We start from the raw sequence: 22,286 nt of genomic DNA on the forward strand, positions 1-22,286 counted from the left end.
CAGCAGTGCACCATGAGTGCTACCCAGGTGTACCAGGGAAATAATAGTGTAGCGCACCTGGGTCTGAACCTGAGAGAGCCTACCTCCTCATGGGGTTGACATCTGTCTGAGGAGGACAGGACTACTTGGAGAAGATTGCAGATCCGTGATCGTCATGTTAGAGGAGTTCAGACACGTCTCCAGGCTGCTTGAGTCCATCTGCCCTGGGTGTGTGGTCGTCAGCGAGTCTCTCAGGACTCCAGTGGGCAGTGGGGATATGAGTTGCCTCTTGTGGAAGAATAATTTTAGGGTAGCATAGCATTCATCTTGAAGAAATAACATGAAGGGTTAATAAATGTTGGAAACCTTTGCAGGCATATCGAGAAACCAGATGAAGGTCAAGTGAAGTACAAAATGTACTGAAAGATGACTAAAGTCGAGATGACTAAGAAATTAGCAGATGTCCTGTAAAACAACCAGAATGGACAGTTGTTATATGCACAGAAATTAAAAGGGTGGTGGCTCAACTCAAAGGTATAAGAAGAACCAGAATATAATATAACAGACTTTTATTTTATACTAGATAGCCCTCCGCGGCTCCGCCCACATAGTAGTGAAACAGGACAAACTTTAAAGATCAATAAAAAAATTAAATAAATAAACATATAATTCTGGCCAAATGGAAGGTATGTACGCTCCAACGTCAAACATTGGCATGGTATCTGATCATGTTCAGCTCTGACGGGAGAGCGTCCACCACGTGAGTAGAAAAGCACGTGGCTGTGATATCTCTGCCAATGAGCAGCTACCCTCTAAAACACATGTAGCGCTGATGTCTCTCTCAAAAACTTCAAACGTTACTCCTTAACACTCTCTAGATGATAATGTCTGTTGAACAATCAGGTCTCGCTAGCTAAGCGAATGCGAGGTGCACTCCAACACATGGTGAGACATAGAGCGACTTGAACGGAGGCTGGCACGTGAATGAGGATGGCCACGCACCCCTCCCCTCCCTGGCCCACAGCCTCTCTCTCGGATTTGCGAAAATACATTGGTACCGTAAGCGAACTATAATACTTAGGGCGATGAGAGAAGTTGCAAAATCAACCGGAATGTTCAAGAAAATTATAGAAAAAAAACCAGATCTAAATCCGTTAACCCCTTAACCGCCCTCTGCCGGATATATCCGGCATCGTAGCTTTATTGCTGACGCCTTACTGCCGGAATTATCTGGCACATTTGCCTGTGGTTATGCGAATGCCTGGCGCGTAGTATAACTGACAGTTTGGCGTGGGTATTATTACTACGTTGTATTTCGACAACTGTGCGCTTGTATTGGCCGATCACGTGATGTGATTCGAAAGTGAAAGCTGTGAATATGGCGAAACGTAAACTGACTTCAAGTGAGGTTTTGCAGGCGATTTTGGACAATAATTCTGATCATGATTGTAGCAGTTCTGAAGAAGATTTTAGTGACAATGATGATCAGCAACGTGCGCTGCATGATACTGTGAATGACGGCGCATCGGATGATGGCGATGAGTGGGTGTATCCCCAGCATCTCAACTGGACTGCTGCCCGTTATCTGAGCCAGATATGAAAGATCCAAACCGTGACCGCTTGTTCAAGCTACGTCCTTTGATTGACCATTTATTTGAAACATTTCAGCAGGTATTTCAGCAGGTAAATACTGCTTGAATAAATGTAAAGTAAAAAAACGAAAATTGTTCAGATTTCTCCTGGCATGGGGAATATTTAGGGAGTTGGCGGTTAAAAGGTTAAGTAGTTCTCTCATGAAAAGCGGACAGACATACAGACAAACAGACATTGGATTTTTATATCTGTACTTGGGGGTTCCCCCCTCCTTGCTTCGCTTGCCAACCCCCCCACCCCTGCACTATGCACCAGCCACTTCACGTCTCTGCCGCTTGTGTTGTGAAGAGGGGGGCTGAACGCACTCCAAGGAGACGCAATCGCTCCTCCGAAACCCTCTCTTAAATGGTGATACAATGGGAAACCTTTACCTTCTCTTTGCTCGATCAGCTGCTGTCTTGCTGCTGTTGTTGTGCCACATGATCTGCATCTCACACTGTGCTTCGAACATTTAAAAGCCTGTACAGCAGCTATCCTACTCTTTGTCTTTGATTTCCGTCCCCGAGGGTGGTTAAAACTTTTGGCACAAAGTCTCATCTCGCAGGAGGTGAGTTCTTGATATTTTAGTTTATAATTTAAAAACGGAATAAGAATCTGAAAATCTAACAACATCACATTAAAGTTCGATAAATTCTGAAAAGAATGATACCAAACATACATATGTAGGTTTTAAAATAAGCATGACATAAAATCATTGCACTTTTAGGCTTAGGATTTTATATATGATAGATAGATAGATACTTTATTAATCCCAAGGGGAAATTCACACACTCCAGCAGCAGCATATTGATAAAAACAATATTAAATTAAAGAGTGATAACAATGCAGGTAAAAACAGACAATAACTTTATGTAATGTTAACGTTTACCCCCCCCGGGTAGAACTGAAGAGTCGCATAGTTTGGGGGAGGAACGATCTCCTCAGTCTGTCAGTGGAGCAGGACGGTGACAGCAGTCTGTCGCTGAAGCTGCTCCTCTGTCTGGAGATGATCCTGTTCAGTGGATGCAGTGGATTCTCCATAATTGATAGGAGCCTGCTCAGCGCCCTTCACTCTGCCACAGATGTCAAACTGTCCAGCTCCATGCCAACAATAGAGCCTGCCTTCCTCACCAGTTTGTCCAGGCGTGAGGCGTCCTTCTTCTTAATGCTGCCTCCCCAGCACACCGCCATGTAGAAGAGGGCACTTGCCACAACCGTCTGATAGAACATCTGCAGCATCTTATTGCAGATGTTGAAGGACACCAGCCTTCTAAGGAAGTATAGTCGTCTCTGTCCTCTCTTGCACAGAGCATCAGTATTGGTAGTCCAGTCCAGTTTATCATCCAGCTGCACTCCCAGGTATTTATAGGTCTGTACCCTCTGCACACAGTCACCTCTGATAATCACGGGGTCCATGAGGGGTCTGGACCTCCTAAAATCAACCACTAGCTCCTTGGTTTTGCTGGTGTTCAGGTGTAGGTGGTTTGAGTCGCACCATTTAACAAAGTCCTTGATGAGGTCCCTATACTCCTCCTCCTGCCCACTCCTGCTGCAGCCCACAATAGCAGTGTTGTCAGCGAACTTTTGCACGTGGCAGGACTCTGAGTTGTATTCGAAGTCCGATGTATATAGGCTGAACAGGACCGGAGAAAGTACAGTCCCCTGCGGCGCTCCTGTGTTGCTGACCACAATGTCAGACCTGCAGTTCTCGAGATGCACATACTGAGGTCTGTCTGTAAGATAGTCCACGATCCATGCCACCAGGTATGAATCTACTCCCATCTCTCTCTATATATAGAGTAGATATATATTTGGGTGTAAACCAATGAACTAACCAGAGTAAATGTATGCATTGATTGACACTATAAATGTAAATTCAGTAGTTTATAAAATGAACGTCTATTCTTTGTTTCTCTGATCATTCTGGCCAGGCTGTAACAGACCGCTTTTGAAGAATGCTCCCTCTATGGCATTTTACCGAGGAGTTATTAAAAGATATCATGAACAGCTTTTCTCCTGCCTGATTTGTCCTGTTAGAGGATGTTTCTTTCTTTAATAAGATATTAAATTAAATTTCTACCACACTCTGAGAGAGCTGAGAGATGCCCACGAAGTGGACACTAAGTGCTGTGGCTGTGAACGCTGATGTTGAAGCTGCTTTTTTACAGGCTTCTCCGGTAGTCCTGTTCATGTTGAGCACATGTATAAGATATAATGAGTTTGTGGTTAGTAAGATAGTGGTGGGCCTTCAGATGTTTTTGATTACAGAAAGTGTCACACTAAAGAAAAAAGGTTGGGAAACACTGATCTAGACAATAGCATGAGGCTACATTTTTTGGCAGGCTTAGTGAAATGACTCAGTTTAATCAGAAAATAATTGAGAAATGTACTTGAGGTGGGCAAAGTATATGTTCAAGGAAATATACAGTAGGTATCCTGTTCGTAAAGGCAGATAAGATTTAGGTTGGACTTGTCCTGTGGGTGTAGTACAAGACATATTGGGGGGTGAATTATGTTTTAAGATATGGGGGTCTGTAGATCTTACAATGTGAATTTGTGCCCAGCAAGGTAAGCCTGGCAAACATGCATAACATTGGGCAGACTGGCAGCAAGTGTAGAATAAAGTTAGGCTGGGAATGACTCTGTGGGTGTGGTAAATGATAAACTAGGATACAAAACTTAAGAAAAATCAGAGGACTAGTGATTGTGATGTGGATTTATGGAATACAGTGGAATTGGCCAAGGACTGGGCACTCTATTAGCAGAGGCAGCATAAGATTTGGATTGGACGTATGCTATGGATGTGTCATAGGACAGACAGAAGTGCACCTTATTGGAAATTTATGGAGGTGGGGATACGGACATGGTATGATATGGTGCAGATTTTGGCAGAATAGGTAACTGGGCAAGCTGCCAGAAGATTGGGCAATTTAGAGACATATGTAGTATAAAATTTGGGTGGCAGGTTCCTTTCCACATCTATGGAAGTTATGGGAAGAATAGGGGAATATGGATATCAGAGTGAAATTGTGGAGAACAGAAGAAATGGGAAAACTGGCATCAGATTAGGTAGTATGGTGGAAAAGATATAATACATTTTAGTCTGGATTTGTTCTATGGGTTTTGCACTGGAAAGGCCAAGATGTGCATTGGCACTATGATGAGGACCAGGAGAGCATTTGGAATAATCAGACAGATAAATAAATGTGAAAGTCAGTCAGTCAGTCAGTCAGTCAGTCAGTCAGTCAGTCAGTCGTTGTTCAACCCGTTATGTCCTAACACAGGGTCATGGGGGTCTGCTGAAGCCAATACCAGCCAACACAAGGTGCAAGGCAGGAACAAATCCCTGGGCAGGAAAGGCACTCTATAATAAATAAATAAATGTGAAAGGCACTATGATGTTTGCTGATGACATTGTGATCTGTAGCGATAGTAGGGAGCAGGTTGAGGAGATCCTGGAGAGGTGGAGATCTGCTCTAGAGAGGAGAGAAATGAAGGTCAGTAGGAACAAAACAGGATACATGTGTGTGAATGAAAGGGAGGTCAGTGGAATGGTGAGGATGCAGGGAGTAGAGTTGGCGAAGGTGGATGAGTTTAAATACTTGGGATCAACAGTACAGAGTAATGGGGATTGTGGAAGAGAAGTTGATATATATTTTAATATATATATATATATATATATTCATGGCATTTGTGAATTTCCCATTGGGATTAATAAAGTATCTATCTATCTATTTATCTAGAAGTGAAGAAGAGAGTGCAGGCAGGGTGGAGTGGGTGGAGAAGAGTGTCAGGAGTGATTTGTGACAGATGGATATCAGCAAGAGTGAAAGGGAAGGTCTGCAGGACGGTAGTGAGACCAGCTATGTTATATGGGCTGGAGATGGTGGCACTAACTAGAAAGCAGGAGACAAAGCTGGAGGTGGCCGAGTTAAAGATGCTAAGATTGGCACTGGGTGTGACGAGGATGGACAGGATTAGAAATGAGGACATTAGAGGGTCAGCTCAGGTTGGACGGTTGGGAGACAAAGTCAGAGAGGCGAGATTGCGTTGGTTTGGACATGTGCAGTGGAGAGATGAGGGGTATATTGGGAGAAGGGTGCTAATGATAGAGCTACCAGGCAAGAGGAAAAGAGGAAGGCCTAAGAGAAGGTTTATGGATGTGGTGGGTGTGACTGGGCAGGATGCAGAGGACAGAAAGATATGGAAGAAGAAGATCCGCTGTGGCAACACCTAACGGGAGCAGCCAAAAGAAGAAGAAGAAAGGTGCTATATAATAGATAGATAGATAAACGTGAAAGGTATTATATTATAGATGCATAGACAGATAGTGACAGACACTATATAATACATAAGTGCTGCTTTAGTTTGCCCCAGTCAATTTTGTTTCACCAGTGCCACTGAGCACTATTGGAGCTCCAAATGGGATCTTAAATGCTGGTTCCTGCTTTGGCATTTCTGCCTGTTGCTGGTGCCCTAGGATCAGCTGCAGGGTCTTCAGCTGGAGGCCGCCTTTCACAGATGTTTTGCCCCCTACTCCAGTTCATCTCCCAACTCCTTTACAGCTTTCTGTAGTTTCGACCCCATCATGTTAGCACCATTGAGCAGTTGAACTACAGCTTTCCTAACATATCCCCAGTGTCCAACCTCTATGGTGGTAGATCCCAGCCTTCAAGCCAGTGTCTTAGCGCTGCACTGCCAACTCTGTGTTTTTTTTTTCCCATGGGCTGCTGTCATGTCTTCTTTCCAGGGTATTGTAAGTTCTATCATGTGGACCTTTTCTTTCCACTGCAGACCACATAATAATATCTGAACACATAATGGTTGTTATGATCTCTCTCTGGAAGACCAACGGCCTTCTGAGGTCCACCAGCATCTGTCATGCTTTGCTCAATCTGAGTATGGTGTTTCTCTCGTGTGCAGCTGCTTGTGACAGAGTGCCTGGCTTGATGAGCAAGGGTTCAACCAGATAAAGCAGAAAAAAAATCAGCAATACTCACAATAACTCCAAACAAATGCAATGAACTCCTGATCTGAGCTTACTCTGCTCTGGCCATAATAGCCAATGAGAGGGGTTAGAAGGAGTGATGTCAGAGTGGCCCCGCCTCCTGGGGCTCCACCTACAAAACACAAGAATTGAAGGTACATTTAAAAGGGCAGCCCATAATAAAAAAACACATTAAAATAATAATTAAAAAATGCAATAAGAAACAACAAACATAGAAATACCTCATATTAATGTTCTAGTCATGATGACAGATTGATTTTGATTTTTGGCAACAACCCTGACTTGAATTTCTGACTATGTTTCATTACGGGTCCTTCACAATAAAAAAAAATCTGAGGCAGAACAAATGGTGCCTGACCGTCCTGCTAGGTCCAGACTCTCAAATCTTTTCCACATGCCATCTTGATAATACGTCCGTTTATCAACTTTTTGACTTTTAATGAAGGATTTACTACATAATTGAGATTAATAGTAAAAATTATCCAATGATGAAAAAGTGGGAAAGAAGTGAGAATAAATCCCTATCTGAAATGAAGTATAATAATCCATCCATTTTCTAATAATTTTTCTAATATATATATATATATATATATATATATATATATATATATATATATATATATATATATATAATATGGCATTCGTAGTCTGAATCACAATCTGATTGTATGGGTGGTTACCTACCAGGTAACGCTTGTGGTTGGTCAGCAAGTCGGCTAACATCCGCCACGGTGCCCTCTTTCAGTTGCGAGAAGCAGATCATAGAATGGTTGAAATAGTTTTACTGTCAAATAATGCAAAGAGTATGTGACACGTGTTTCGTCCTAATTCTGAGCTCATTAGGCTGATATAATCATTATAATAATGACAAATTTTCAAATTATATTAATTTTCTTTAAAAAAATGAAATGTGGAGGTTCCAGGAAAGCAACAATGTTAATGCATGATAGACTGTAGAAGTCACAGTATTCAAATAAACAACACAAAAACATATGTTTTAAGATGATCTGTTTCACTTTCTCTCTGTATCCTATGAAGTGGGCACAGACTTATAAATTACATTGTAGCGGGGCCACATAGTGTTTAAATGTCAGTACTGCGTGCGTCTCGTTTCATTGTCCCGTTTACTGTTTATGTGCATCAGTTTATGATGATGGAAGGAGACCACAGCCGCCAACCTGGAAAAACACCTGTTTTCAATCAATCAATCCCAGCTGTCACAGGACTATATAAGCCATCAGGAGGAGAGGAGGAGAGAAGGAGATTTTTCATTTACGACCACGAACCAACGGTACCAGTTATTGTCCACATCGCGCTTCCCAATCCAGTTTGTTTTTCCATCTGCCGGATTTATTTCACGGACCTCACCACGAAAGACCCCGGGGTAGGACTTAATCATCCACCATTCACACGAGGATTCACGGTGAGGCTGTTCCATTTTTTCCGGGGAGATTCAAACCACTCAATATCACTAATTCAGTCATCCGCTTTCAGGACAGTTTCATTATTGCCGGACTCACATTCTCATTCATTTTCAGTTTATCATTCATTGTTGTTTTCGTGTTGTGTGTTTATTTGTTACAGGGACAAGGGAGGGTTTTTGTTGTATATATTTATATATATTTGGTGGTGTTTTGTTATTGTTGGGGTGGAGGGATATTTGTATTTATATATGTTTCTATTTTTTGCATGTCGTCTTGTTTTACTTAATACATATAATCTGTTTAATTTTACATCCTGTTTGTGTGCTTATATTTTTCACCGTCGATTGTGGGGAAAAGTTCAAATGGTAAGAAGTACGGCTTGATAGTAGATTATTTCTCAGTAAATTATCCAGGCCACTGGTCTTGGAGGTGTAGCTGCCGGCTGGGTAAAAGGGGTCGGCCGTTACAACATTCCCCTCTTCATTTATTGTCTAAAAAAATTGCCTAAGGAAACGTTCACTTAGGACTGATTTTTAAAACACTTTTGTATGATTTGTGGTCTGTTAGCTTTGTCTACGTTACAAATTTCTCCGTGTCTATGTACTTGGATGGCTACAAGGTTGTGCTCTCCCACAGTGCATCTGTCACGATATGTGTGTGTGTCCAACTGTGTAGCTGCCGGCCAGAAGCTACAAGTTGATGCCCTCAGCTTTTCTATTAATCCTTGTATTTATGGGACTTTCAACAAACACTATTACATACTAAGGGTCTTCAGAGACCCAGCATATATTTATATTTGAATCAAGCCACAAATAAGCATAGCTGTCCAAACATTTGTTGAAACATCTTCACTTCTTTTTAAATTAAGTTTTAATAATGTGGATGCTGGTACAAACTGAAGAGATCAACCGTTTTGCAGTCCAGTGATACTGAACATATGCAGCACCTTTTGCGTCTGTAAAAAGCTGTTTCAGGTGATGAGTCTTGTGCTGTCTCACTGAGCAACTGGCTGTAGCTCACTTTTAATCTTCTCTTCTTGGTCTGATCTTTGCCCTTCTACAATTCCCTGCCCAGAACATTTATGTCCTAATAACATGAGAAGTGTCGCTCTGCACTGACTTACTCTGTTGTTCATCGTTTGCCTCATTGCTACATGCCTCTCAGTGTCTCTCTGACTCATCACCTGCCATCAACAAACAGGGAGTCGTTCAAGGAATTCCTGTGCTGACACTTCTTTTCTTTTGTCTCTAAACTCATAAATGCCTAAATAATGAGGAACATGATAGAAATGCAACTGTAACAGGGGTGACAGGGGAATGGTCCAGCTTCCCACACAATCACCAGAGTCAGATCATTAGATGAATCAATTGTGCTCATCAACAGTTTTCCTCTTTGGTGAACATTGGGGTTGGGGAATGTCATCCAGGAAAGGCTGCAGTCCACCTACAATGCTCTTGCTGCGAATCGAATGCATTTGGCTTCACAGATGACTTGTGTGTTAATGAAATGTCACTACTTACAGTTAATAAAAGCAGCTTCATTCTTGCTAGTGCACTTATTGCAATGTGTGTACAGTAAAGTGCTCCATTTACATTAGGAGAACTGGACACTCCTGCAAATTGACTTCTTATATTGACAAAAATTTTTTGCAACTTCTCTAAATGAGAGGCCTACACTTCTAAGGGTAATAATGTTGTCTCATTTCTTTTATTAACTGCCATTATCAGTGGAATTCACAACTTTCTACAGTGTAATATTGTCCAAGTAGGACTTCAGAAGGTTTAGTAACAGTCTGTTCCAGCTCTGCTTTAAGACACACAGAGGGTTTTTAAGTAATCAACAGAAGTTGGGACACCTGTGCAAATTGTTGGCTTCAACTTGCAAGGCTTCATTTATTTTAACTACTGAAGAACATCTGTTGGTTGTAACCTATTAGTTGTTCCCTGAAGAATGCCCATTTGGAACATTCTGAAATTTCCTTTTTTTCAGTTTTTGCTAACCTTAACTTTAAATGTAAACCTCTGGCAGTTTACTGCTTACATTTTCACCATTTTAGGTCATTCATTGCATTTCAACTGATTAAATCTGAACAGAACAACTGGAAAAATGAAGGTGTTCTAAAACTTTTGACCCGTAGTGTATGTACAGCAACACCTTTTAAAAACTGGACGTAGTGCCTCGCCGGTCAGTTAATGGCTTCTAGCACAGCAGGCATGATGAGATATTCCTGACCTATCGACCAGTTCCCTGAGGAGTGACAACAGGTAGTTGATATAAATTGACAAATAACCAAAAAGTTCCTCAGTGCAAATACGCAGTATTGGCCCTCTTAATAGGGAACTACAACACAGTCTGTGTGTCATATTCAACAATTTTGAGGTGTATTGTGTTTGTCACATCAACACACTTACAACAACAACGACTTAGTGATATGAGTTATTATACATGTGAGTCGTCATTTAGCTGGTTTGACTGGATCAAGGGTGTCATCATTTCCCAGTTTCCCTGAAATATACGGGTGGATCAGAGTTGTAAATATACCCAAGTTTCCCATTAAGTTTTCTTGTATGAATCTCGGCATTTGCATGGGAAGTTGTGTACACGCGTTTCAAGCTTCTTGTTGTGCGTACGCAAGCTTTATAAATGAGACCCCCAGAGTGTGTCACCCTGCTCCCCTCCTGACTCCTGAGGCGATGGGCTCCTTTTTAACCTTCACCCAGGAGCACACTCCGGCTATCTGCAAGGTGACCTGATAGCACTTCTTGGTCATGTGGAAATAACACCCCCCAACCTCCAACAGGGAAACCTGTGCCCAGCAGCTCCCTTTAGAGACACTCAAGGACCATAACAGGGCTGCCAACCAGAACTACGACTCCCATCATGCCCTGTTGATGTCCAAACAGGAGCTTTACAAGAGGGATGCTACCACCCGGTGTACTTGGGGGACGCACAGTCTTTGTCCTACCACTATAATGTCCTCATGGGTGGGAAATAACACTTGAGACATTCCCGACTGGGATGCCCATCAGACCTGGCTGTCCATCATTTATAGCCTCCTGGCTAGGTTATCCTTCATTTGCAGCTGAGATGCCCATCTATCCATGCCTTCCATTACACCCCAAAGCCGCTCCTAAGTTGGGATTGAAAGCTCTCTGTGAGTTCTGGTGCCACCCACTGGAAACATTTTTGCATTGTGTGTATTCATCCCCACTTGAGCTGATGTTATGTATTAGGTCAATCACATCAAGCAACGCCGAAGGGCTCTGACAAAACCATTCTACTGCTCTATCTATCTATCTATCTATCCTGCCGACTATACCAAATTAATATCTCTATCTATCTATCTATCAAACCCTCCAGCCTCACTCAAACCCCTTCACACAAATGTGTCCAGATTATCCGATATGACAGCTTACTCACTTTGTCACATCTATAGAGTTCTCCCCAAGTTTCTTCCTTCCAGTGCCCTTCTTCATCCATCCATCCATCCCAGCAGGTGAGCTTTTACTTCAAACTGATTGCAAATTGGCAGGGTGGAGCCCCGAAACCTAATCTGGGGTTGAGTTCCAAGCCATGCTTAGGGCACCTCTGAGGTGCCAAAATTCTGGGCAGGGTTGTCTTAACGTATGGGCAACTGGCCTGGGGCCCCAGGAGCATGGGGGCTGACGATGTTTCTGATGCCTGTGTATGTTTCAGTTTTGCTGGGGGCCTATGATGCTGGTAAAAGATGGCTCTGGGACTCTGGGTACTTGCACCCCTGATTCTGAAGTTACTCTGGAAGGGCCAGGTACTGATGGCAGCTTCTGGACTGCATGCCCTCTGCATTGGGCATCAGGGTCCCACAAGTCAGCAGTAAGGACTCCATCGCTGCCACTTACCAGGCCGATGGAATGCTGGCTTCCTGACAGTAATCCATGGTGATGTGCTCTTATAGTGATTAAAAATAAAAATATGCAGAAGAGGAATGAACTGAGTGAGGATGGCACAAATGCAGATGTCTTTGGAAATGTTGCTTTGTCGAAGTTCTGTTGCTTTTGTTTCACTTTGCTGTGTATTTGTAGAGATTAATATTGAATGATTTGCTGACAATGCTGTGATCTTCGCGGAGTCAATGGAGGCTCTGATCGGGGCTCTCGAGAGACTGAGTGACGAGTCTGAGTGTCTGGGCTTGTGAGTGTCCTGATAAAAACCAAAGATCAGGCCTTTACTGACCTCTTGGGCACAGACATCAGCAGTGTGTCTGTCTATTTGAGAGAGTGTCGACCTCGTCGAAGTTTACTTACCTCGGCAGTGATGTTCATGTCTCTGGTGACTCTTCCTATGAAGTCAGTAGACAGATTGGGAGAGCATGGGGGGGTCATGAGGTCACTGGAAAGGGGTGTGTGGCGCTCCTGATATCTGGAAAAGGACAAAAGTCCAAGTCTTTAGAGTCCTGGCGCTTTCTGTCTTGCTATATGGTTGTGAGATATGGACGCTATCCAGTGACCTGAGATGAAGACTGGACTCCTTCAGTACTGTGTCACTCCAGAAAATCCTTGGGTACCGCTGGTTTGACTTTGTGTTGCTCATGGAGTCCCAAATGAGGCACATTACCTGCATTGTGAGGGAACGTCAGTGATGCCACTGTGGCCATGTGGCGTGTTTCCCTGAGGGTGATCAGCTTGTAAGATCCTCATTGTTGGGGGCCCGAGGGGCTGGGCCAGGCCAAGGGGTCACCCACGTAACACCTGGCTGCGTCAGATAGAGGGTCATTTCCGAAGGGTAGGAATGGACTGTGTGTCTGCCTGGGGGGTTGCAAACCGGGATACCGAGTTGTTTCGTCCTGTAGTGGGTGCGGCAACATGCTGTACCAGTGCATGCTCCCCAACTTGACTTGACTTAAATTTTGAATGATATACTGTGATGTCATTTTAGGAGTGAATTGATGATGCAGCTTTCTGAAGATAAGCCATTGTAACTCACCAAAGTTTTAGCAATGTGAACCCTGATTAGAACTTCTGTGAAATGGTTTGGACCATCTGTGACAGGAATGAGGAGAACTGACTAGAGTTGGGGAGAGGCTGGGCGGACATGTCAGAGGCATTGTTTTACCTTAAAGACGGGAATATGAGCCCACCCGGCCCAAGAAGAAAGCCTGGACTGAAAGGGACAAGTGAAATTCGAACCCTGAAAGACTAGCAGGTCTGAGAAGGCAGTTTACAGCCTCATTACCGGTGTGTCCTTCCTTTCTTGTTTGTCTAAAATCGAGGAGGAGGCTTACATGCAGGAACAATGCCTGGTCTGAAATGGTAGCCGTGTTGTGCTGAACCAGGGGAGTCGGCCCTGCACTGTGACACGCCATTGGTCAGGGAGGTACGTGAAGAAAGCTGGAGCTCTCTCCCTGTTGTACCATCTGTCCAGGCACCCTGCTGCCATCCCTCTCAGTCCATCCATGCCATGCTTAGGAAGAGACAACGTCAGACCAAAGAGCGGTCAGGTTTTTAAAATGAGCCATGCTGCACGCTAATAAAATGTGCCTCGGGTCCTACGACCGACAGCGTCAGTGAACACGCAGAACTGCCCAGACACTGAATGCTCCTTCTTTCTTTTTCAGGATACATGAATGATGTTTTCATTGGGCTGCTAGGAAGACGAGGCGCCAATGTAGGTAAGTTTGCTTATTATTATTGATTATTATTATTCTATATTTAACCAATGCCTTTATGAAAGGTGACTTACAAGATCGATATATCACTTGCTCCTGTATACTGTGTTTCCTTAGTTTAATTTAACTTCACTTTGTTGATGGCGGACCATCATAAGTCTTGGATGAGGGCTTCTCACTTGTCACCTTCCTCTTGGCCTTAACGTCATTCACTGCCACCAGCTGGTTTACTGATATTCAAAATATTTTGTCCAGTGTGGAAGGTGTCTACGGTGGCCCAAAAGTGGAAAATGCAACAAAAGAATTGCAAATTAACATTAAAAAATGAAGGCGTGAAATGAACAAAAAATGAGACTGAAATTAAAATTAAAAAGTGAGAGCATGACATTATCAATAAAAAGCGAGAGTGTTAAAAATAACGGTTAAAAACTCAGAGCATGAAACTAACATCAAAAAAGTGAACTTTTCAATAAAAAGTGCGCAAAATTAACAATTTCATGTTATGGATATTTATTAACATTAGAAAATTAACAAAAATTGAGAGTATGAAATTAAGGAAAGTGCGAAGTTCACAATAAAAAGGGAAAGCACAGAATTAACATTAAAAAGTGAGAGTGTGAAATTACCAATGAAAAGTGAGAGCAATAAAATAACAACAAAAAAATGGAAATAATGAAATTATCAAAAAAGTTAATAATAAGAATGTGAGCCGGGAAATTAACAATAAAAAGTTACCGTGTGAAATTATCAACAGAAAAAGTGAAAGCATAAAATAATAAAAAGCGAGGGAGCAAAATTAATATTAGAAAGTGAGAGTGTGAAATTAACATTTAAAATCCAGAACAGAAAATTAACAACAAAAAAAAAAATGAAATTATCAATATAAAGTGAGAGTAATAAATTAACAACAAAAAAAGTGAAATTGCAAAATTATCAATAAAAAGTCTGAGCATAAAATTAATAACAAGAATCCAGACTGCAAAATTAACAATAAAAAGTTATCGTGTGAAATTATCAACAGAAAAAGTGAAAGCATAAAATAATAAATAAAAAGGAAGAGAACAAAAACATTAGAAAGTGGGAGAGTGAAACTGACATTAAAAAATCCAGAACATAAAATTAACAACAAGAGAGTAAAAGTATCAATAAAAAGTGAAAACAGGAAAGTATCAATAAAAAATGAGAGCGTGAAATTAACAAAAAGTAAAAGTAAGAGCATGAAATGAAAAATAGAAAGTGAAAACATGAAGTTATGAATAAAGAGTGTGAAATTAACAATAAAAAATGAAAATGATCAGTTAGAAAGTGAAAATGTGAAAGTATTGATAAAAAATGAGAGCGTGAAACTAACAATACAAAGTGAAAAAGATGAATTAACAAAAAAAATGAGCGCAGTAAATTAACAATGAAAATGTAAAATAAAAAAAAATAAAATTAAAAAGTGAGAGTATAAAATTAACATTAAAATTTTTTTGCTGTCACTCTTTCCTTTTTTTTTGTTTTTTCTGTTTCATCCTTCGAGGCCAATGTAGTTTAACGTGTGGTTTTTATCTTATTTATTTGTATTCTCATTTTTTATATGCATTTAACCTCTAGTGTTTTTAATTTTGGTTTTTAATGATCTTTTGCTCGTATTTTCATCTTTTTTTTTGCATTTTGTCTGTTAGATAGATAGATAGATAGAAGGCATTATATGATAGATAGATAGATAGATATGAAAGGTACTATATAATAGATAGATAGATAGATATTTTATTAATCCCAAGGCGAAATTCACATACTGCAGCAGCAGCATACTGATAAAAAACAATATTAAATTAAAGAGTGATAACAACGCAGGTATAACAGACAGTAACTTAGTACAATGTTAACGTTTACCCCCCGTTTATTTAGGTTTTAATTTTTCACTTTTATTTTCATCATTTTTGGTTGTATTTGGCACTTTAGTGGCTAAAGTAAGACAGGAGACTGCGATGTCAAAGCCGCACAGACCCCTCCGTTCAGGTGAAGTGGCCTCGTGTTCCCGTAGCTTCTGCGTCAGTCCATCAGCTCTGATTCCGTTCTTCTTATTTCAACTTGAAAACATCTGACTCAACTACGACAACAACTACATCAACTACAACAAGACATATACAGCCCCACATACTCGTCAGTCTCCATTCACCTCACACTTGCATTAAACCTTCAAGCCTTCAAAGTCCTCGTCTCCGCCACTCCACTTGGTATTTTATTCCATACTTGTATGTGAAGTAACACGCGATAACATTCGTGTACGTCCGCCCTTCACAAGTGTCCATCTGTCTCCCCCTGTTCTCGTACTTACTAACAGCTCCTGCTTTAAATGGCTTTAAGATGCCAGGTCCCTGGGCTGCACTCACTAGAAAACCATGGAAGAGACGAGAGATTTCTAGAGAGTTCTCAGTCAATCATGTGGCTAGACATCGCCCCTAAAGCTTCATTCACAATTTCATGTTTTCATTTGAGGTGTCGTTTTTACACAAAAGAGATCTCTGCTCACACTAGTAGTTGTCACATCATTTATAAAGGGATATGGTCCACACTAAAATAACTAAAAATGCATGTGGGCTAGCTGTTTACCTACACTGGGCATGTGCACATCGGTGGAATTGGGAAGAGGAAGTGTCCTCCTTGAAGGGATGGTTATGCCACAAGGAAATTATTTATGTCATGACTGGCGGATATTGAGGTTGAGGATTTTGGTCCTTTTATTGCTTGCTTGTATTTCATAATGATTCTGATATTGTGTTTTGTTTTTCCATGTTTTGGATGCCATTTTAGGTGCTCAGTTGCTGCCATTTTGTAATTTCGTCTTTAGCTCACCCTCTCCATGTTTCCAGTGGTGTGGCCTCTGAGGTCATGACCTGTCCTTAATCATCATAACTAGATTAAAGGATGGCTGGGAAGTCACTTCATTATCTGATCTGTGGATACCAAAACCTCAAAAGGCCTCCTTCTTGCATGTTATTTTCAGAGTTCTGATCTCCTGCTTGTTCTCTCAACCTCAAATCCCGTCTCTCATTTTGACTTTGGTTTCATTTTGTACTCAACCCCTTTTTTGTTTTCCCACATGCATCATCTGGTCGCGGTCAAAAAGTTTATAAATTTAAATGCATACGGGTAAGCAATACAACAAGCAGTCAAGGACAGCAATGTCCACCATGTCATCATGGAATAAGATGTTCCAATCAGCATGATCCAATCAGGAAAGGGCTACGTAACAGACACAAACCAATCAAAGTGCAATTAGACTCGGTGTCTTCATAACTCTACATTTTCACCCATCCACACTGGAACGCTGAGCCAGTGATTCCAGAAATGCATGCCGGTGCAAGGTAACGACCACAATATGCGCAGTGCATGACGTGTCACCACTGCAAAGTTCAAATGGAAAATGAAACATTCAATTACAACAAATCTAACTTGTTAGCCCTGGCCAAGTTGTAGCAAGGCTACATAACGGACAGTCGGGTTGGCCTTCTGGATTGTCCGTCACGTTATAATGTTTGGCTGGGAGGATGTTTTAAATAGCCCTTCAGACACCTTTGGTGACGTCCCAGTCTGGAAGGATCCCGCCCAAGTAAACTTTCCAGCTGTCTGCTGCCAGCGTGAGGTTGCCATAACAACCGAGAGGGGCAAGGATTTTCGGCGGGAAACTTTTTCTTTTTAAGGGGAATGGCGGAACAAGTGGGGAGGAAAAAAAGGAAGAATAAGGCCGAAAGGAACGTAGCGACTATCCACGCTCAAAGAAGTTCTTCAGGATCATACTTCATCCAGGGACGTCTGCTATTCATGGGTGGCCACCCCGAAGAAATATTCTAGTGACGAATCCCCGAGAAGAGGCCAGGGTATGGTGTTCTCCGGGTGCTCCCGTCTAGTGAGTCGGATCCCTGAGTTTCATTCTTCATGATAGTTCCACGGAGAAGCTGTTTCGCCAAAGGACTGTTGTGCTTCCTCCTGCCTTACAGGAGGAACTGAACTGCAGGGTTTCTTGTTTTCTTATATAGTGGACTAAGCTAAATCTTTCTTTTGCGTTCTCAAAGAACAGTTTTCTTATTATTTACTTTTTTCTTTTTATTGTCTGTGTCAAACCGGGGGTTAGGATTTGGGCGCTAGGGAGGGAGTCTGGGAAAGGGGTTCACTAATGAGCACTCAGGCACCGGGCAAGTTAATGTAACAACAACTGTTAATATATTTTTTCTGTCCCATTTCCTATTGCGCTTTATTTTCTGCAAATTATTTAGAAGGGCATAGTGGCAAGAGGGGACGAGGACTGAATATGGTTATGCTACTGTGCCTTCAAACATCGTCCACCCCCCTGTCGGGTTGTGAAGTGTAAGTAATCGCATCCCGTATTTTGCGGTTGCTTCAAAGTTATTGAGAAGATGACGTATACAAAGAATTTTGGGTTCCATGCGGCAACGACGAGGTAATTCAAAACAGATTTTTGTTTTAGGGAAAATACATTTTTACTGTGAACTTTGCTCAAAACAGAATGAGTAACAGTAAATTAAAATCACACTCTGATTTAACATTGGCGTTAGGAACAAAGTGACGTATTTTCACTGCAGCAGTCAAAGCCAAATACCGCTGACTCACTCATCACGAAATCTCCTGAATCATGAGGATTTAGGACTTGAAATTTGGAATGTAGGTTACCCTTGGCCCATAGGTGCTCGCTAAGAAACGTGTTTTAAAAATTTCGTGGACCAAGCGTGAAATTTCTTATAGTTTTTTAGACCCGTTTGTATGTCTGTCCGCTTTCAGGAGAGAACTACTTAACAGATTTAGATCGGGTTTTTTCTATAATTTGCTTGAACATTCCGTTGATTTTGCGACTTTCTCATCATGCTAAGTATCACAGTTCGGTTGCGGTACCAATTTATTAGTGCAACTCCGAGAGAGACTCATCAGGCTGCGGGGATGGGGACAGGGCCCTCCTCACTCACATGTCTGCCTCGGGGCGTAACCTTAACTCTGCTTAGTTAGCGAACGAGAGAACTACTTAACAGATTTAAAACATTCCAGTTGATTTTGTGACTTCTCTCATTGCGCTAAGAATCATAGTTCACTTGCAGGAGTGATATATTCGCACTAATCCGAGACGGAGGCTGCGGGCTGAGGGGAGGAGGAAGAGTGACGACAGGAGTAGAGCGCTGGACGAGGCCCTCCTCACTGTCCTGTTCACTAATGCGCGGGCGAAGCCACGGGGGATGGCTAGTATTATATATCCTCTTTAATAAAATCCCTGTGTGCGTCCATGTGTCCGTGTGTGTGTGTCTTCTGGTGAAGTGTGCATGCGCGGGGCACATTGTGATGCTTCAAAACAGATGCATCAAAGGCCGCCTGACGCGTCACACAAGACAGAGAGGGCAGGACCTATAAAATATTGCGCGGCCGAACCAATCGGATTTTGGTAAATGAGGTAAGACCTAAAACATGATGTACGAAAAATCCAATCGTGTACTGAGACGCGGAGAGCAGCTTCCCCAAAGAGATGGGATTAGTGTTTGTTGTTGTGCAAGTGTTCACTCTGAGGATGTCAGATTTGCGATTAACAAACTTGGCCCGGTAAAGTGTAAAGTGACACTCGTTGAAGGGGTTTTCCTAAATATATGAATTTTCATGATATTACAATAGGATGACTTTTAAAAGTAGATTTATTTTCGCGCACATAAAATCCGTTGCTGGGGAGACGCCATACATACAATAATCAGCTGCACGCCAGCACAGATTAAAATACTTGCTGGGGAACTGCACAGTACTTGCTGGAGAGACGTATTACTGCGAGAGAAAATTAAAGGCACACAATACCGTGACGCATATTACAGCCACCTACAAGCCAGGATTACTGTAACAGAAAATAGACGATCCCTAGCCATTTAATATAGACTGTTCCTACTAATGTTTATGCACTACTGTTCTAGCGAACATTATTGTAACGGGCTTAATGTCTAGATTTTATATATTTATATAAATTAAAATTTATATTTGGTTATACAAATGTTTAATTTGTTACCTGTGGATGTAATAGAGAATGTAAGTTCCCTATTTTTGTCAAATTTCTTTTTGTATTGGCTGTCCTGTATTTGTGTGTTTATGTAAAGTTGTGTAAAATTCCTAATAAATAATAAAATAATTTTGAAAAAATACCATTATAGCCATCAACATTATCTCTGTTTAATATACTAATCCATGATTTGCAAGTTTATAATTCACTGATCCACCTACTTGCGGGTTTGTAATTGAGAATTCAATTGAAATTATTTTGCGAGTTTTGAGATGACGCTGTAGCAGCTCTTCCTACATGGACTGCAACTCCCAGCAGCCCTGGGAGTACCGTGTCACTGGGTAGCTTTGGCGGTTGCCGTGAGGGCTGCTGGGTGAAAGATCAGGCCACAACTTTTAAAAGTGAGCTGTAAGAAGCTATCAGGATCCCCGTCAGTATTGTCTTTATATTTCAACACTTCACTGCACAACTAGATTTCAGTTTCCTCTCGATGTTTATGTTCTTATCCTGTGCTCACTTGTCTGTGTGACTTCAGTGGGGTTTGACAACATCTTCTAGTTTGGGGGTGCAGCATTCACCAATGAAACAGCTCCCGTAATTCAGCTGCTTTGTTCTTGCATGAAAGCCCCCTCTCTGGTTTGAAACAGACAACAACGAAAAGCTACACCAGTAATGAGGTCATAAACTGCCTTCTCTCTTCCAAAGTCACACTGTACATTTATTTGTCCCTTCCAGTCCAGGTTTCCTGGGCTAACATTATGTAAAGTATTTGATATTTCTGGCTCATATAAACTAAATCCACACATCTGATGTCACATCTTCACATTTAGCGAGTCACGTGTAAACTTATCCGAGACGATGTGTGTTATAACAAAGCATTTGTGCACAATCCGTGACAGTGCACATCCTGAATCAGCCCAAGGAAACATTTCTAATGGAATCAAAAAGCACAGCCATGCTTATCAGCCTTCTTGAAAACAAGGCTTCCTTTTTATACTTTTTATGGTTATCATTTAGAATACAAGGGGGGGACCCATAAATTCCCAGAATAAGTCAACAGTATGGGAGTAGGGGGTAGTTATTGAATACACTGCTGGGGATCGTGTCTGGATAATCAGTCCGCCAAGTGGCATCGTGCTGACCTGATTGAGTGCGTGTGTCCAATGTTTGTTCCACAATTGTGCACGTGACTTGGGTAATTTTTTCTCCAGGCCACCACTGTAAATTTTGAAGAAACGGTAATGATTGCATTTTTTCAAGATCGACAAACTTGTTCATAAAGTTTGTTCCCCGTGGGCACACTGTTAATCGGTGACAAAAAAAAAAATCTGGAGCAGTGGTGAATGCAAGAGTGGATTTTGCACATTCACAACACTTCCGCACACGTCGCGTTGTCCAAGAGTTTTTTGACCAAAACCGGCTCAGTTGTTTTGATCCAGAAATTACAATTGACATTTGAAGGGAAGAAAACTTCAAAAAGAAAAATGCAGGAGGCTCTAAAAATCGCACCAAGAGAGCGGTACAGGAAATCATAGCAGCAAATGGGAGAAGCAAATGGACGAGTGGATGAAAATTGTGACAGACGGTGACTAAAAGGGAATTGTTCTAAGTTTTTTATTAAAAAAATGTCTTTTTTAAACAATTCCGAGAATTGTTGGGTCCCTCCTCGCATAGGCCTACTTGCTCTTTCTTTAGACTATTGTGGACACTTTTTGTGACTGAAGACAGAGAAGAAAATTAAAATTAGTCAAAACCTTTTATTAATACATACCAGGCAAGGGTAAAATGTCAGAGAAACACAGTCCTAGGACACCGCACTTCATCTGCCTCGAGCGCAGATGTCCTTGTTCTTTTATACCTTTCTAATCTCCTGATCGTTGACCATGTAAGCAAAAAATAGCATCCTGACTCATTGTACTTTTCCAGTTTTTGTAAAGTCATTACCCTAAAGGTATATTTTCTTGTCACACACATCATCAAAAGAAACTTCCAGAAAGTATACATGCTTTTTGTCACGTACGCAAAACACAAACAAGTTTCATCACTCTGTCCTATTTTCTATACACACATACATTTTGTTCAATTACATCTTTTTATGTTTTCACACTCCTCCCTTTTTGAACAAAAATGATGTGGGCCTATATAATTCTATCTTGAAATGGTTGATGAAGGGGAAGGGGGAGAGAAAATGGAAGAAGCTACACGAGACATGCGCTCCTCATGTAGCATATATGCCCTTTCCATAGAGGCGGTAAAGTACTTAGATATTATATAGCGAACCAAAGGAATAATACAACAACCAACCAGGAGGAGGAGACAAAATGTCACAACCAAAGAAATGAAAACAGATCTTATCCATTGTCCCCAGGATCCGAAGGAGGATGCAAACCACTGATCCCAGGGATTTGTAATGTCAGAATTAGTGGAAAGTTCTTTAGAGAGAGCAGTGAGGCCTGCCAATGCACGAGTTATTGATCCATCTGGCGCGGTATTATTTGGAATATATGTACAACAAGCATCACCAAACATAGCACAGACACCTCCCTTTTCGGCAAGTAATATGTCCAAGGC

The sequence above is a fragment of the Erpetoichthys calabaricus genome, chromosome 8 (genome assembly GCF_900747795.2).
Source record: "Erpetoichthys calabaricus chromosome 8, fErpCal1.3, whole genome shotgun sequence".
NCBI lineage: Eukaryota > Metazoa > Chordata > Cladistia > Polypteriformes > Polypteridae > Erpetoichthys > Erpetoichthys calabaricus.